The 19278-nt window shown below is 38.9% G+C and overlaps 1 protein-coding gene across 5 annotated transcripts in view; it reads right to left on the reverse strand.

The window, feature by feature from the left end:
- FBXO34 (F-box protein 34) overlaps nt 1-18024 on the reverse strand; it is a 74840-nt gene extending 56816 nt beyond the window's left edge. For 2 of the 5 annotated variants that reach the window (XM_054567533.1, XM_054567532.1), the window contains exons 1-2: nt 17883-18024; nt 16253-16303 (exon numbers count right to left, since the gene is read on the reverse strand). The gene's annotated coding sequence lies outside the window, so the exon portion shown is untranslated. The remainder of the gene's footprint in view (nt 1-16252; nt 16304-17882) is intronic. The other 3 variants (XM_054567536.1, XM_054567535.1, XM_054567534.1) reach the window with 2 other exon arrangements.
- Nucleotides 18025-19278: the final 1254 nt, after the last annotated feature.

Raw genomic sequence — 19278 nt, forward strand, 5'->3', positions numbered from 1 at the left:
AAAGTAAAAGGTTAGAAGTTGAAATCCACAAGAAATATTTTATAAAAGGAACCAAATATCCAAACAAGAAAAAGCTGAAGTTCATCACCAACAAACCAATACTACAACAAATGTTAAAGAAACTTCTTTAAGAAGAAAAAAAAAATTTAATGAGTAAGAAAACACTGCAAAGAAAAAAATTCTGATTGACAAAAGCAAACATGTCATAAAGGCACTGGATCAAGGAACGCTAAAGTTAGTACAGACTTAAAAGCAAAAGTAGGAACATTGTGTAATTACAACAGCAAATTAAGGGAGACACACACAAAAGTAAAACATAAATGTTGAGGAGTGAGTAAAGACGGTAATGATTTCCGAATGTGTTCACACTTCAGTGACCATCAACTTAAAAAAGGCTGCTATCAACATGACTTAGTAAATACAAAGAACACAATAACTACAAACAAAAAATCTACAAGAGATATACAAGAAATACAGAGAAAGGAATCTAAACACAATACTATAGTCAGTCATCAAGAGAGAAAGAGAATCAGAAGGGAACAGAGAAGAACTACAAAAACAATTAGACAACAATAAAATGGCAATAACTATATATCTATAAATAATTACTTTAAATGTAAATGGATTCAATACTCTAATAAAAAATGGATAAAAAAAGATGTATTACAATACAAAAATATATTATTTGGCTATAGGAAAAGAATGAAATCTTGTAATTTGAGACAACATGGATGGACCTAAAGGGTATGTTAAATAAAATAAATCACAGAAAGTCAAATATCACATGATCTCACTTATATGTAGAATCTAAAGAAACAAAACGGAAACAAACTTATAGATACAGTGAACAAACTGATGGTTTCCAGACAGACTGCGACTGGGTGAAAAAGGTGAAAGGATTAAGAAGTACAAATTGGCAGTTACAAGACAGCCATGGGGATGTAAAGTACAGCTTACGGAATATAGTCAATAATATTGTAATAACTATGTATGGTGTCAGATGAGTGCAAGACTTACCAGAGGAATCACTTTGTAAGTTATATAAATGTCTAACCATTATGCTGTACACCTGAAACTAATACTGAATGTCAACTGTATTTTTTTAATTTTTAAAAAAATTTTAAGGAACCAAATGGAATATATGTTTACTAGTTTCTTTCCTCTCGATTAAGTTAAAGGGTACTTTAAGATTAGTTGAAAACACTGGTTCAAAAGGTGAACAGATTAAGATGTACAAATTGCCAGTTGTAAAAGTAGAAATGGAAATATCAAGTACAGCACAGAGAATATAGTCAATAATATTGTAATAACTAAGTATGGTATCAGATGAGTACCAGATTTACTGGGGTGATCACTCTGGAAGTAATATAAATGGCTAATTATTATATTATACACCTGAAACTAATATAATACCATACATTAACTACAACTGAAAAGATTTTTTTAATTAAATATTAGTTGAAAACATGTTTCTAAGGAATGTACATGATAATGTATGTGAGAGAAAAGAGAAGACCAAAAAAAAAAAAAAAAAAAGGTAATGAATTTTAACCTTATCTACTTTTAATTGAGAGAGTAATGCCTGAAAAGCACATTACCTGCTTGTCTTCCTGAGAAGTATTTATGGGTAGAAGGGTTTCTCTTTTAACCTTAACTATTAATCTCCTCCTCAGAATTGGCCTAAATAAAATGAGAATATGCTGTGATGTGCTTCACCCAACTTGGCATTATGTTAACTGGTTGTGTAATCCATGTTTTGAAGGCATCTTAAGCTAGAGCAGAAGTACTTTCTCATCCCTCTCTACTTATCAGGCACATTAAAGCTACCCTCTGTGATCATGCTTTACCTATTAGCAATACAAAATCAGGGTGAAAAAGATGGAATAATAGGTGTGCTCTCACACTACAAATGCTTTTTGACCCAGCAGTTTCACTTCTAGAAATTTCACTACAAAATCTATGAACAAGGTTATTCGCTGCCACATTGTTTCTAATAAAAGAGGATAGTAAAAACTCCACTTCTCAATTTTCCTTGCATTCAGACTGACACTAAATTCTGGCTAACACAACATGATTGGAAGTGTTGTGAGTGGCAGCTTCTAGAAATCTTCTTGTAAAAGAAAAAAAAAAAAGACTGGCATGTAATCTTTGTTCATTCTTGCATCCTGCACTTGGAAAGGGTTGCAAAAGCTGGAGATCCAGCTAGGTCAAATGAGAATGCAAGCAACACACAGTGGAGAAGTAATAACAGTAAAGAGCCCAGCCAACTGAGGGAGAGAAGCACAAACACAGACTAGAAGGCTCTCTCCAGCTTGCAGCCTTTGTTCTGTACAACTGTCAAAACTCACCAAACTGTCTGCTTAACATATGTACATTTTGTTGTATTCACTAGGTCTCAAAACAAAAACAACAAAAAGAGAGAGAAAGAAACACCTCCAGTGCTATACCAGCCCTTGACCACCTACCTAAACTTAAGACTTTTTTGTTTAACCCACTGTTGGTTTAGGTTTTCTATCACTAATACACTCCTCATTTACCAATATGTTTAAAAAAAAAAAAAAAGACCACAATCAGTTTACAAAGGCAAGATCAGAGTATGTAACATACACTACCATTTGTTTTTGTTTTGTTAAGGTAGGGAGAATAGCATTGGTTGCCTCTAGTTAAAGGAAAAGTGTGCCTGAGGAACAGAAGAAAGAAAACTCACTTTTTGCACCTTCTGCATTTTGAACCATATTGAACACACCAGCTTATTATATTTATTATATTATTCAAAATAATAATAATATATGTTCTTTAATCCTGTTAAATATTCCATTTTTTTTCAAATTTTGGTATAAGATTTTAATGATTTGAAGTCTTATACTGACTTTAGTTTCATGATCCCACATTGAACTAATTACCCCAAGAACCACTAGACAAAAATATGACAAAATAATAAAAAAAAGTTGGAAGGCAAAAAAAGAGAAGGAGTATGCTGAGAATTCTTCTTTCGTGGGAAAAAGGCAAGAGAAGTATTGGGGTTAATTCTACTGCTAGAAATACATACTATGTATCTTTTAATTTCTCATTATCAGTTTTAGTGAGGAACAAACAAAAGTAGCTAGCTAAATCAAAAAGGCCAACAAGGCTTTTTCTTTGATTAGCTGAAGGAATCATACAAAAGGTTCTTTTTCTCATTGGAGGAGTATTGGTTATGAAGAATATTTTTTTTAAAGTAGCATGAAAGTTTATGAATTGGACTAGAAGTTGGACTAAAATGAGCATTTCTTAGAAATTCATCAAACTGAACTTAAGTGGTGTTCGTAACACTACTTTAAAAACTGCATATGTGAAAACCCTGTTACCTTTTTCATGGTATAAGCACTATAACAAAGGAGTTACTCAAAATCTACTGCAGTCTTAAATAGACCATTTAATTTTGTAATAGTTGCCCAAGCCTTGGCCTGCACATACATGTACTTTCACATGCGATTAGGATTTTTATGCATGATTTTGTGTATGATTAGTATATATTTTATATTCCACCTTCTCACACTTATTTCTATGTAATAAATCACACAAAATTTTACAATGTTCGCTTTAGAAATATCCATAAAATTTTGGATTTTCATTTTTAAAAGGTAACTCAGTAAGAAAGCCCTTTCTCACACCAATGCCAGATGATGACTATCCCGATCCCAGAGGCCACCAACCATCTACTGATTTATTTCAACTTACAAACCTCCTAAGTGATAAATACCAACATTCATACCTAGAGGGGAGACACAGTTTACATCTTCTGGCTAAGAATGGCATGTACAAACATCAAATTGTTTCTGATGGGTTGGAGAGTTACAAACAAAAATCCTATAAAGCAGAATTTTAACAATGTAGACTAAATAAACATTCACATGCAAAACTGGCATACAATTAACACTTGGTGAATGAACTGAACACTAACAGTTTAGAACAATACAATGCACAGGGAAATAAAATTAAAATTAAGTTTTACTTCTCTGAAATAAGATGTCTACACTATAAACATACAATACAAAAGGCAAATTTCTTAAAGAAAACTGAGCAATTATACTGAGGGTTATTGATAAAGGCCTGACATATGTTTTTTTCTAAAGGGGAATGATATGGCTGTTACTTTAATAAACTAGTAAGACTAACATTCTCTGCATGTACAAAGGTGGGAAATTGTGTTCATTGTATTTTTAAAAAGTAAAGTAGGGAGCAGGGGAAAAGGTAAAGATTTTCTCCGAACTTCTCCTACATGATCAATTTGGAGGTGAAAAAAAAAGGACTAATCAAATTAATGTCATATGGTGTTCTCCAAAAAATACTAGATAAACAGTATTTAATGCAAGGACAGGGATTACTCAAATTTGATTCTAACAAATTTTTACTTGATTCAACAGGAAACAAAGATTAGTTAACTGAAGACCTATCCTTAATGGACTTACTCAAGAAGCCAAAATCTTAAGACTTTCAAAAGGAATTCCAACTGGATAATATGATTGGTCAAGAGGTAACACATATTTAAATCAGAGCCAATAAAAAAGAGAAAGATTCAACAAGGGTTTGGTAAAATACATGCTTGGAAACACTAAGAACACATAAAACTGTAATATTTCAGTAGTCCAACAAATGAGCTGGCAAGTAAATTTTAATCTCCAAAATTAATGATACCTTGTAAAGAGGCATGTTCCCCTTCTTATGTCTCTTAAAAGGTGAAGAAATCCATGAGACTTCCGTTAAGAAAGAATTCTTTCAAGAAGCTTTACAACTCCTAATTCTCTACTAAAATAGGATAATTAAAATTCAAGCAGCACAGATAAGGTAGACTCACAAAATAAAACAAGATAACAACTACAGTAAGAATCAAGTAATTTTTTTGGTAATAAACCCAAGAATATCTTAAGTAACTGAGAAAATCTGCAATACACAGGCTAAGCCCCTAGATCAAATAAAGAAGGAAGAAAATACAATATTTCAGAAATAAAATGGTAACTAGCCATGGCTTAAGTTTTCACTTAAATTTCAAGACCATCAATTTTAATTTTTAAGTGTAAAAATACTTTATACTACAGTCTTAAAAATAAATATGCAATTAGAATGTAAGGTTAAGTTTTAATTTGAGGAAAAGTTACAATCTCTTGCTAGTAAAACAAAATGTAAACTTTCTAGAAATGTTAGTAATTTATTTGGACTAATAATCAATTTTATTAATGATATTTGCCAAAAAGAGAGGAAAAACCCACAAGTTGTTAAACAATACAAAACATAAATTCTTTTTTAAATTTTATTTTTATTTATTTTTAGAGAGGGGGTAGGAGGAGAAGTGGAGGGGTGGTAAAGGAGTCGGGGGTGAAGGGGAGAGAGAAAAAGGGAGGGAGAAGAGGAGGAATGGGGAGGGGGGGGCGAGAGAGAGAATGAGAAAGAGAAACATAGATTTATTCTTCCGCTTATTTATGCACTCATAGGTTGATTCTTGCATGTGCCCTGAGGACTGAACGCTCAACATTGGTGTATCTGACACTAACCAAATGAGGTACCCAGCCAGAGCTAAAAAAATAAATCCTTAAATAAAGGCTACTACTTGCCAAAGAAGACATGTAAAATATAGTACTAAGATGAAAAGTGACAGAGGTGAAGCATGGTGCCTGGCATATAAAACATACTGTCCTTTTCTTAGTAAATAAATAATAAACAAGCCTTGCAATTCCACAAGTTAAAAATGTTGGTGTATAACTAGTTTATTAGGCTAACCACATAATATGTTAAATAAAACACAGGCAAAGAAAATGTCATATGAAAGAAAGGATTCCTAAAGCATAAAGCCTATGACCTTATCTGGAGTTATTTTCAGGATCAGTTTTCTTTCTTTTTTTAAAAAATATTTTATTTATTTTTTTAGAGAGGGGAAGGGAGGGAGAAAGAGAGGGAGAGAAACATCAGTGTGTGGTTGCCTCCTAAGTGCCCCCTACTGGGGACCTGACCCACAACCCGGGCATGTGCCCTGACTGGGAATCGAACCAGTGACCCTTTGGTTCAGAGTTTGACTCTCAGTCTACTGAGTCACACCCGACAAGGCTCAGGATAGTTTTCATAGTCCTATTTGCAGTACTCCAACTGAACTACAGCACTGTGGGGGTAGAGCTCTTCTTCACTTAGGTGAAGACTGACTGGACTACAGAAACTTCTCCCCTACATCTAAAGTGACTGGGGGGCAGTAAGTACAGAGAACCTCCAGAGGATAATTCTGATGACTGAACTTGAAATAAAATCTCTTGCCCTACTTTGGAAACAAGTTTACCTCTCCCAGTTCCTGGACAATAGAGCAAACATGTCCTTTGAGACTTCCTTGTCAAACTCAAATTTCACGTTTGGAAATTCGGAAACCCCAACTAATCAATAATTTCCTACTGTAGTTGCAACAGTGATTTTAAAACTACAGAGAGCCTACTTTATAAACAATATTAGCTTCAGACAAATCTTAAAGCTACAAATTTAAATAGCCCAAGATGTGTCCTTTAATAAAAAAGCTAAGCCTTTAATTAATGTCTACAATTTGGGGACATAAAACACTGGAGCTTAGAATTTAATAGGGGAGATAAGACTAATACACATAATGCAATTAGCAATAAACAACGATATTTAATGAAGTGCTAAGTGGCTAAGTACTCAATATACACCAGAGGAGTTCAGAAAATGGAAAGATTGCAGAGGGACTGGAGACTCCAAGGAGGTTTGACCAGAACAGCCTTCTTAAAATGGATGACTGTATTTAGAGGAATGGAAAGGGGAAGGCAAGGCTGCTTACTTCAGCACCAGGTTTGTGGCAGGCAGCCCCCAAAGACATGTGCAAGAGGATGGGATGCACCCTCTTACAAGCAGGCTAAAAAGTTCCTTTTAAATGTGATGCCACAGAAACCTAGTGCAGGAGTAACATCCCAGTGGAATTTTTATTCAATTAACCTGGCAACTGCACAAAAAGACTGTAGACAGCAGGTAATGGATTATGAAAATTATAACCAAGACAATTATAGAATTCTAAATTGAGAATTATCACTGGTCTAGATCTGTGCTACCCAATACAGAATCCACTAGCTACACAAGGCTTTTGCGCTCCTGAAATATCACCAGACTAAACTGAGATGAGCTCTAACTGTAAAATGCACGTTGAACTTCAAAGACTATATATGAAAAAAAATGTAAACTATCTCAATTTTTATACTGATAACACTGAAATCATGGTCTGGGATATATTGTGTTAAATAATTTATTAAAATTATTTTCAGATGTTTCCTTTTACTTTTTAAAATGTGGCTAACAAGAAAATGTTTAATTAGATGTTGTTCACATTATATTTCTATTGAACAGCACTGTTCTCTGGCTATCTCAATTTTCCTGACCCCGCCCCATTCCCGATTCAAAACAATTTTAACATGTGCCCATAAATACATACACATACACACTCACACACACACACACACACACACACACACACACACCCCACTGTACTAATATATTTTACATACAGAATTAACTTATGCAAAAATAAATACTAAAACGAGAAAAATAAACAGAAGTTTTTCTTTTTGCAGTCCAATGGACTGTTCCACACACTCCACTGTGGGGGCCTAGGATGTCAGCAGAATGACTGATTAGGAAAAGACAAATATAAGTGAAAGATTCACTAAAAATTTAATAACTGGTTACCTATGAGAGCAAGGGAGAGAGGACTGACTGAGGATGACATAACAGACATCTACTATTTGCTGCTCAGCACCCAGTAGCCCCCGAATTCCCTTTGGAACCTCCTTCTCCCGCATCATGCTGTTTAGGTAGCCATGACGCCAGCCCAGTCCCAGGGGTAGGCCCATGCTGGCTAAATCAATTGGATATCTGTGTTCTCAGTGACTGGTTCAAAATGTCAGAAATGTAACCCAAAATCAATGAGATACAGGACATTTGCTGGAGCTTCAAGTGGGAAAAGAAATGCTCTTCTAGCAGTCAGTCCTTCTAAAGCTGAGGCTCAAGGACATCCCCCCAAGAGGTTTAGGTGTAGAATTCAGGGTCTATAAACTCATAAAGGAGGAAAATTCTATCTTTACTTTTACTAACCTCCAACTGAAATTTAGTATTTTCTCCCATTGTGAATTCAGTCAACAGACAACAATATTAGCAATGTCACCTTATCACCAACAGAAATCACAGATACTTCCTATTACATGATGATTGGTTAGAGACATCTCCAAACAATGTTCATCACTACTTGGAACTTATTAGACTTGTTATAATTATTAAATAAATCTTACATAATAAAGCACATATTAATCTTATAATTTAAAAAATATTTTCATAACTGTTATTTTTTCTTTTTAAAACTATAAATCCAGGAGTTTTTTTAATTCAAAAGTTCAAAACACTTAGAAATGGTAAATACTATCACAAAGCAAAGATAGCTCAATCATTAAGAATTAATCCAAATATTCTGCATACCAGTAAGCCAAAGGAAAAAACCCACATAGGTGAGGATGGCTCTCAGGTACTTCCTTCCTGTAATAGTCATGCAACTCCCTGGCCCAGGAGACGTCAGCCATGAGATCATGGGAAATCACCTCACACAGCAGGAGCCACCCTCCACGCCCCGGACCTTCTTTTCAATGGCCTACCCTAGAAATTATTAGTGAAGCTTGACACTGGGCAAGATCTCTGATTCATGTGGTTCTGATTTTACAATCTGATCCTTTGTGTTGTACCTGGTTATATATTAGAAGTTTTAAAAATCACTTTTATTTTTCAATTACAGTTGATAGATATTATTATATTAGTTTCAGGGGTACACTCCAGTGATAAGACATTACATAACTTATTAAGTGATCATCCCAATATCGTACCCATCTGACACCAGTTATTAGATTATTGTAAAGTACAGCATAAGGAAGGAATATAGACATCTCCATGACTATTCTGTAACACCCAATTTGTACTTCTTAAACCCTTCATCTTTTTCACCCACCTTCCCAAACCCCCTCCCATCTGGAAATCATCAAAGTGTTCCCTGTATCTGAGTCTGTTTCTGTTCTGCTTGTTTATTGCTTTTTTAGACTCAATTGTTGATATGTATTTATACCCATTTTATATTAATATTTTTTATCTTTTCTTCCTTCTTAAAGAAGAGCCTTTACCATTTCATGTAATGCTGGTTTGGTGGTGATGAACTCCTTTAGCTTTTTCATGTCTCATGTCTGGGAAACTCTTTATATGTCCTTCAATTCTAAATGACAGCTTTGCTGGATAGAGTAATCCTGGTTGTAGGTCTTTGTTTTTCAAACTGAGTATTTCTGGCCCATCCTTTCTGGCCTGAAAAGTTTCTGTTGTGAAATAAGCTGACAGTCTCATGGGAGCTCTCTTGTAGGTAACTAACTGCTTTTTCTTGCTGCTTTTGAGATTCTGTCTTTGTCTTTAACCTTTTGCATTTTAATTATGATGTGTCTTAGTCTGGGTCTCTTTGGATTCATCTTCTTTGGAACTCTCTGCACTTTCTGGACTTGTCTATTTCCTTCACCAGGTTAGGTAAGTTTTCTGTCCTTATTTTTTCAAATAGGTTTTCAATGTCTTGCTTACTCTCTTCTCCTTCTGGTACCCCCAAGATGAAAACATTGGTACCTTTGACGTTGTCTCAGAGGCTCCTCACACTATCCTCATTTTTTTAAATTCCTTTTTCTTTTTGCTGTTCTGATTGGTTGTTTTTTGCTTCCCTATATTCCAAATTGCTATTTTGATTCTCGGCTTCATCTACTCTACTGTTAATTCCCTGTAATTTATTCTTCATTTCAGCTAGTGTATCCTTCATTTCTGACAGGTTATTTTTTATGGTTTCCATGTCCATTTTTATGCTGTTGAAGTTCTAAGTTCATCTACTCTTTTCCTAAGTTCACTAAGCATCCTTACAACCAGTGTTTTGAACTCTGCATTTAGTAGACTGTTTGTCTCCATTTTTAGTTCTTTTTCTGGAGTTTTGTTCTGTTCTTTCATTTGGGTGATGTTTCTTTGTTTCCTCATTTTGGCAGCCTCCCTGTGTTTGTTTCTATGCATTAGGTAGAGCTGCTACATCTCTCTGTCTTGGTAGCATGACCTAATGTAGTAGGTGTTCTGTGGGGTCCAGTGGCACAGTCTCCCTGGTCATCCGAGCTGCCCCCCCTGCACTGTGGGCTATGTACACCCTCCTGTTGTAGCTAAGCCTTGATTGTTGTTGGCACACCTATGGCAGGGATTTACTCCCATGCCGATCTGCTGCAAGGACTGGCTGCAAGAGATGGGCTGTGCAGGGGCCCACCCCATGGAGTAGGACTTACTTCAAAGAGGCTCTGGTGCCCACTGAGTCCACCCTTGATCGTGTCACCTGTGGAAGTGGTTGGGTGGTGCTTCAACATGGTCTGAAGCTCTCTACTTTGGTTTGCTGGCTCTGGGGCCTCTCAGGAGGCACAAGGCTGGCTGCCACTAGTGCTGGGCCTGGGACCATTTAGGGAGAGGTCTGGAGCATACTGAGACTGGATACTGCTTGTTTGAGGAATTTTAGGGAAGTCTGAAGCACAGGCCAAGACAGGCCATTGGTATGGAAATTCCACTGGAGTAGGCCTGGGTCTCAGGATATCACCAGAGCAGGTGACAGCCAGGTTGATGGAGACTCAGACATGGTACTCCCCAGCTGGCTCTGTGGGGGAAGGGCTCAGAAAAAGAACAATGGCTTGTGCTAGCACTTCTATCTGGGAGAAAGCTGCCCCTCCAGCTCTAGCCCTGATGCCAGACAGTTCTGTACCTCCCTGTTTGTCTCTGGTGCCTTTTGAGCTGCTGTCACAGAGCTGGAACTTGTTAAGTCTGAAAGCAGGCCCTTTAATAGAACTATCTGGAACTCTAAAAGCCCACCTGTCTCGCTCAGCCTCAATTCTTGCTGGTTTTTACAACCAAAAGTTATGGGAACTTCTCTTCCTGGCACTGCAACCCTGGGCTGAGGAACCTGGTATGGGGCTAGGACCCCTTGCTACTCACAGGGGACCTCTGTAGCCAAGATATCCCACTCAATTTTTATCCACCACCTGTGGGTGTGAGATCAAACCATCCTGGGTCTCCACCCCTCCTGCCAGTCTCAATGTGGTTTGTTCTTTATAGCCTTAGTTGTAGGACTAGATTTCAGGTGGTTCTGAATGCTAGCTGTTCTGTATTTTGGTTATAATTTTGATGTGTTCATGGGGGGATGCAAGTACCACATTTACCTTACCGCTATCTTGACTGGAAGCCAACTATAATTTAGTATAACTGTTTTTCTTTGTAGTCCTATGTGTTTTATTTATAAATGTTACTGAGAAAGGGGGCCCTATTGGCTTCAGACTTCCAAAGGGGTCTCTTGAGCAAATAGTCAAGAGCCTTGCCCTAGAGCTTCTATAGAAGCAGTCTCCGTCCCCTGCTCTGGGCTTTCTGGCTTGAGAACACAGGACTTGAGCTGTGGACAAACATGCTGTAACCACAAAAGGATCAACACATTGGAAGCAGAATTCATTAAGAAAAGGAGAGAAGAGAAGAGATGAGGTTCTGATCATAAAAATACAAGTATATCAAGCTGCACCTCTGGATTTTTCAGTATTGTGAGTCAGTAAATTTGAGTTGGGTTTTCTGTTATACTCAAAATATAAAAAAATTTAAATGGTACAGTTGATTTCAATAGTATCTATCTCAGGAAACTAGAATAATACCCATGTCTTTGCATAGAAATAGCAAAATTAGAAAAGGTTTATCTTTGTCACATTGGGGGAATCTGAGGTAAATCAGTTTTTCACAAACTGAGTGTCCTGAAGACTCAGTACTCACTCCAAACTATTCTCACATGAACTTCCTGTTTTATAGAAGATGAACAACTAAAAGCTAAGGTTTTACATATAACCTACATGTGCCCAAGAAGGCATACCTGCATAAGATAGGCACAGCATGAGCAACATCTATCTGCCAATCACATGTACTAAGTTTATTTTGGAAAAAAGAAAAAATGGACATGGAGGGGGGCACAAAGTAATATATAATAATGGTTCTGACCAAGGAAGTTAAACTGCTGCCAAGTATGGTGGCGGCAGCATTCTGATTCAACAATGTGGCCTGTGGTAGCAGTAGGCAAGTTCTGTCTACCATGTTGTTCCAGCTTTTGTTCCAAGAAGCTCAATCTAAGCTGTCCATTCAATCCACTCAAAGTTTACATAGCTTCCTTTCCCAATAAATCCCATTTGTTACAACTATTTAGAGCAAATGCTCTTGCTACAGATCCCTGAATAGTAAAGTACAAAGAAAATAGGGATATACAAAAAGCAGCATCTCATTAGCAGTTAGAAAGCTGTTAACAGCTTATGGTTTCAGATGTAGGCATGACCTAGAAAGAACTGTAATTAACATGCCCTAAGAGCTAAGGCCAGGTTACAAGGAGTACCACAAAAAGTCAAGAACAGAACTTTAAATAGTTTAGATCTGGAAAAGAGTTACCAACAAAACTGAGAAATCAGAAGAAATCAGAGACAGGCAAAGAACTGAGCGGAGAGATCTCAAAAGATGAAGGGCTCTTGCCCTGGCTGGTATGGCTCAGTGGACTGAGTGCCAGCCTGGGAACCAAAAGGTCACTGGTTCAATTCCCAGTCAGGGCACATGCCTGGGTTTTGGACCAGCTCCCCTGGTAGGGGGTACGTAAGAGGCAGCCAACTGATGTTTCTCTCACATCAATGTGTCTCTCCCTCCCTTTCTCCCTCCCATCCCCTCTCTCTGAAAATAAATAAATAAATAAAATCTTTTTAAAAAAGAAGAGATGAAGAGGTCTTCTATATGACTAAATACCAAAGATGACAAAGGTAAGAATTTAACTAATGTATGTTTTCAAGATTACTCCCTTCCTCAAAAATTGTTACTGGGAGAATAATGCTCAGACTCTTTCCAAAATTGGGTCCCGACCACCCTGTCTGCAACTATTCCTTTATACTGTACTTCTAATTGCAGTCTATTAAAAAAAATAATAATAATCTAGATCCTAAAATAAAGGTCCAATTCAAGACTCACTCCTAGGAAGCTTTTTCTGGCAATAATCAGTTGCTGCCTCTGAATCCATGTAACATTTCTCTCTCTTTGGACACCTAACTAAAACCCAAACTAATTTATAAGCTTAAAAAGAGCAGGGACTGTGTTTCTGATTTGTGTTCTATACACATAGCATAATGCCATTCAAATGTGCTGCTAACGAAGCAGGTCCTTTGAACAGGTAGTTTCAGAAGAAACTGGTAGAAGTTAAGACTGCAGGAATTAAAAAGTTAAGTAAATTGATGTGGACATGCATGAAGGAACTTTCTGTAGTAATGGTAATGGTCCTACAGTGTGACAAGGTTATGGGTTACACAAATGTATGTATGAACTTATCCAAACTAAGGGAACGATACACATAAGATGTGTATTTTTCCCATATAAAAATTTTGCCTTAAAAAAAAAAAAGTTCATGATAGGCACACTAAAGTGTTTACAGGTAAAGTATAGTTACTTTGAAATATAAAACAAAAACATGAGATGAATTAATGAATGGATAGAAGTACTGAGGGAGGATAGGATGAATGGATAAATTATGAATGGCAGGGCCCTGGCTGATGTGGCTCCAGTGGAGCATTGTCTAGTAAACTGAAAGGCTGCAGGTTTGATTCACAGTCAGGGCACATGCCTAGTTTGCAGGTTCGACCCCTGGTCGGAGAGCACACCAGGGACAACCAATTGATGTTTGCCTCCCTCTTTAAAATCAATATGCATGTCCTTGGGTGAGGAATGTGTGAGTTGGGTGCGCATATACGAACTGCAGAATCTAGGTTGTAGATATTTAGCTACTCAATGTACAAACAATTCTTGCAGCTTTTCTATGATTGAACACTTTCATTATAAAATATTAAGGAAAGAAAGCAAATAGTGCAAATGAAGGCTGTGAGAGGCTCACGTATTTCAGAAGTTTGCCAAAGCACTGGCATAGAAGGTATACAGATGCCTCTGACAATGTGATGTCTAGACTGTCCCTCTTCTACCTACCTCCAATTTTAGACTGCATATACAGACTAGTTCTGGCTTTACATGCTTATTCTTGCCTCAGAGAAAGCACTTATTCACTTAAACTCACTCTGTTTATTTTAGGACAACCCAAATCCTGGTCCTCTAGATCCTCTGATAACCTGGTCCCCATTCTTTTTACCTGAGTTTCTAATACTTCCTTAAACCAACCTTTAGACAAGACCTCTAGCCAGTCTAACCTAACATAAATGCTTTATCCTCTTGGTCCACTTCTGGCCCCTCAGACCCAGAGCCCTCCATGGCAAAGGAATGTTAAAACAAAAGAGTCCTTGCAGCAAGGACAATTCATCTGAGTGCCTGGCTAAGTACCTGGCATAGAGGTACTCAAAAAATGTTTGTTGGATTAGTAAATCTCATGCCTGATAATATAATAAACATATATAGCTTAGTTTCACATTTATACCTGTATTGTACTGAGGAGAGTAAATATATGCTAGGATTTTGAAGGTAAATATTTTCAAAGGAAAAATCTGAAGCCTCTTCTGTGGAGCTAAACAGAAGATGGAATTGGAAACGAAAGGTTGATAAGCTCAACTATCATTAAGAAACACCTACACTTTAATCATTAATACCTTTCCAGATAACACAGTAAGTTCATAAGCTTCAAAATACCATAAGTATTAACTAAAAGAGAAGATAAATTATGAGAAATAAGGATTGATAGGAATTCAATTTCCAAATGACCTAAATGCATTTGGAGTTAATCTGCTCTTTTTTGTTGTTGTTTCCAAAGGACTGCAGATTATGCACTTGCTGAATTTTGCCTTTGTCACACATGACCTAACAAGGAAGGCATTCATTATACCATAGTGGCTTCCCTCAAGTGTCTGGTTCTAAACAGCTGCAAATTTTGGAACACCAAATGATGTCTCTAACGATTAGTATGTTCTCTCTCCAACAAATATTAAAACAAGTTAATATGTGTTGTTAATATGTGCTTATTAGAATATCAAGAACATAGTACACTGGCTCAGCATAAACTTCAAGTTTAGAAAATAAAGTATAAAGTTTGTATACAAATTTTAATTATATGTATGTTAAGAGAATAACTGATTCAATAAACACATCCTAAAGAATTTCTAAGGTTTAGTACTTTCACTCTTCATATTTGTTTTTATCTGTTAGAAAAAAATGCTTCATCAACTGGCTGATTTAGTCCCTCCATATGCTCTAACTGGATAAAATGACAAAACATTTAAAAATAATAATAAACCTGATCTCAAATAATTTCCATTTATAAGAAGAGATGCTTCCTACACCAAAATAGGAAGGCTGAAAAATATTCTGTAGAAAGTAGAAACAAATTGTAAAAATGTTTCAGAAGAGTTATGGTTTGTTAGTTACGCAACTATATGCATAACCTGGCTTTTTAATAGCTGTCATTGTTCCTAAGTCACGTCGAAATACACAAAGACATTTATTCTCTACCTATTAACTCCTTTTCCGTGAGGAAAAATAAAAGTTTCTCCTCCTCTGATGGTGCATTTTCCCCCCTCTCTTTGAAATGTACTGTCAAGGAGAAGCTATTTTATTATCATCATTTATTGATCTTTCAACTCACATTTGGTTTGACTTTCATCCCTTCCTATTTACACTCAGTACACTTAATTTACACAGAGCCACGAAGCCTGCCCCAGAAAGGCCACCTGGAAAATATACATGCAAGGGTGTGTTTTGTACCTCCTTCGATGTCATTACATAATATCTTGTCATGATCCTTTCATCTTAAAAAGTAGGTAACACCCTCAGTATCAGCAGTACGTATCAGTTTTGAGGATCCACAGGCGCAAATATTTTCTCTAGAATTTGCACTCAACATTGTCACCATACAGATCCCAATTTCTTTCAAACAAATTAATAACACTTAGTCGTACACACAATGCTGTTGAATTTCCAAGGTACAGTAAGATCAAAATGAGATTTACAGAAAAGCTTTGTTTTGTGAACTTCTGTCAATCTAATTGTAATTAATGAGGATAAATGTTTGCTTTTATTTCCTGCATTAAAAGGTATAGCATAACTTTCACCTGCATGTTGTTGCAAAATGCAGAGAGATGATACATTATCAATTATCTATAAAGAACAACTGGGGAGAAGGGAGTATTAACCACAACAAAAAACCTACCTTAAAAGTCAAGGTCAGTGAAGGATTGAGGACTCCTATCCAAGCTTCCTGCTGAAAACACGAAATTGTAATTACCCTTCAATTTTAAGCCATCTACCTTTCGGACTAGATTCTAATAACTGATTCTACAGAGGAAGAAATGATGGAAGTATTGATAAGCGCGACCTGGAGAGGTAAATGACTAGCTTCTCTTCCTGTCTAATCCCTTGAAAGTTTTTGGAAGAAAACCAAGAAACTTTTTTAAAAAAATTCTGTAGTTTCATATTTGAAAGCACCACTGACAAAATTTTAGTTCATGTCCAGACAAGTAGTCATGGGTTGTTATTACATTGTTACAGCCTATCCTTAGTAAGAGAGCAAGAAAAAGGCTTACTGCTGAGCTGTAACCATAGGAAACCCTCAATTATCCAGGGTAGCATGGGGCAGGGACAATCTGGATAAATTAAATCCTCAGGTAATTATTATTTAAGAAGAACTGAATTAATTCAAACATCCTCCCTTCTTACAATAGAAAAAGTGCTCTTAAGATCTGCTCTCCCTCTTCCAGGCCATTCTCCACACAATTATGAACTAACAGATTGCTGGTCTCCAAACTGTCTTGCAAAAGAGAGTAAGGCAACTCAGTTACCAGCACTCAAATGGGTTTTATTTTTTTCCACAATTCTGATCACAAACCATCAACTGTGAGTTTAGGTTCTTGAAAGACATTTACATTAATCACCTAACCCCCACTCCCTCCCCTCAAAAAAACCCTCCTGGTGTAGCTGTTTCTAAATCATATGCATCTCATATTGAACTGCACTAACAATGCCTGTTTGAACTGAAGTTTAAGAACTTGACAACTATTTCATTAAAATTGTAAAATGCGGTTATCGAACAACTTTCAATTCAAATTCGCAGCCTTTCCAGGTTGAACTTCCTTTTTCTCCCCTCCGGTATCACCCTGCCCTTCCGTGCCAAGATCCCGGGCAGGGCCTTCAGTGACATCACAGTCCATCTCTTGGAAAACCCTGACGTCACACACACGCGGACCCACAGCACTATGACTTCATCACCAACTGGGGTCGACCTACAGTCGACCTGCGACAGCCCGGAGGCTAAAGAAGCTTCCAAGCCTCCGTCCTGCCCGGTCTTGAGAAAGATTAAGGACAGGCGCCAGCTCACCTGCGCTGGGACAGGAAGGACAGAGTGGCCGAGCCCAAGCGGGCGCGACCGTGCGAGGCGACCCCCACCCAGGGCCTGACTTCCTCACTGGTCGCTGGTCCTGGAGATGGGAGAGCCGGTCCGCTGCCTCCTCACGGCCTATCCGTAATCTCCGAGGTTCCAGCCCGGACCGGGGACCCCGCTCCCGCCCGCCGGTCCGCTCGACCCTCCGTTGCTCGCGGGGGCGCTCAGTGCCTGGCCCGTGCGCGGGCGGAAGGAGGAAGTGCTGGCCGCCGGCTCCCTGCCCCAAACGCGCCCGCAGCACCGCGCGCTCGGGACCCGCGGGCGGCGCCCCCACCCCCACCCGCCCCGCGTCCCGGGAGCGCAGGCGAGCGGCCGGGGGGGTGGGGGGATGGCCACGGTGGCCGCCGCCGAACCCCGACCGCGTTGCCCTAGCGCCGCGCCACGGCACCCGGGTCCGACCCACCTGTGCTCCTGCTCCGGACCGGGCCTGGCCCGGGGCTGCACACCGCGATGCAGCGGCGGCAGCGGCGGCTGCGGCGGCGGCAGGAGGCCTGGCTCGCTCCCTACTGCTGAGGCAGACCGAGCGCCCAGGGCGGCGCGGCGAAGCCAACGCTCACCCCGAATCCCATTTGTTTGGCTAAAACGACGTGACGTCACGCGCCGGCCCAATCGACGGTTGGCCGAGGGAGGGGCTGCGGGATCAGGGGTTGCAGCGCCCCCTGCGGGGAATTTTGTGTAAATCGGGAGCTGAGGACGGGAAGAGGGGAACGTAAAAACGGAGAACTGGGCGAAGCATCTGCAGGCCCCCAAGTGGTAGCGAACAGTGAAAGCTCCAGGACGACCTGTAGGGAAAGCAATCAAACCCCGAGGCTAACTGGAATGGCAGTAACGCCGGTGTTCAGTCAATAAACTTGACAAGTTCATTAATACTATGGATAGACCTGGAGATATAAATGCTATTGGATAACTATTATATATCCTGGTTGATTTTGGTTCCAATTTTGGTTTGGCTACTAAGCTTGGACGGCTGGGCTTCAGAATTCTTATTTCTAAAATGAAGGTGTTGGGAGAGTCCCTCCGTCGCTCTCTTCTGTGCAAACCATGGCAGAAGTACGTATCAGCGCATACATAAACTTTGAGATCGACAATGGACTGGCTATACAGCTGGCCAGCAAGCCACACTTGAAATAGCACTGGTCTAAGGAGAAAGAAGAGACTAGGAGGCAGTGAAACCACTATAGGCAAGTCCTTCCCTTGATTCTGTTTCTCCATTCATACAATGGGAATGATCCCTGAGATAAAGCCAGTAAGAGGAGGGCAGTGTGCATCAGGCCATAAACCCAGTGACAAGCCCTCAGGAGGGAGCTCCTGGTGGGGATGGTGTGGCACAGTGAAGTCATAGGACTCATAGGAGCTGGAAGAAGGGCAAGATTAAGGTGGCCTGCTCCTGGAGAAAGAGTCTTTCTAGTAGGATTTTCCCCAGGAGATGCTCTCTCCATAGTCAGTGGAATAAGATCAAATGTGATGATCCAATTAAGGCCACAGACCCTGTAGCCTGAAGCCACTCATTTGGGAATACTAGGTCCAAAGCTAGAGGCTGGAACTTCTGAGAGGACCAGGAGGGCTAAGAGCTGTGCTTAAGAGACTGGAAGCCAAGATAGCAATGCTACCCTTAAGAAACAGAAGGGTGGGGGAGGAGACTGCACGTTTGCATACACCACTAAATGATATAGCCCAGAAGGAATTAAATCCAGCTGAGAATCTTGCTGCATTCCAAATACAAAAAGTACAACAGGTAAAGGGAAGCAGCTCATCACACAGCATCCCCAAGCCCATCAACTCTTCTTCCTGCTCTTACC

The sequence above is a fragment of the Pteronotus mesoamericanus genome, unplaced genomic scaffold (genome assembly GCF_021234165.1).
Source record: "Pteronotus mesoamericanus isolate MK-2021 breed Mesoamerican mustached bat unplaced genomic scaffold, CSHL_Meso_final contig_182, whole genome shotgun sequence".
Taxonomy (NCBI): Eukaryota; Metazoa; Chordata; class Mammalia; order Chiroptera; family Mormoopidae; genus Pteronotus; species Pteronotus mesoamericanus.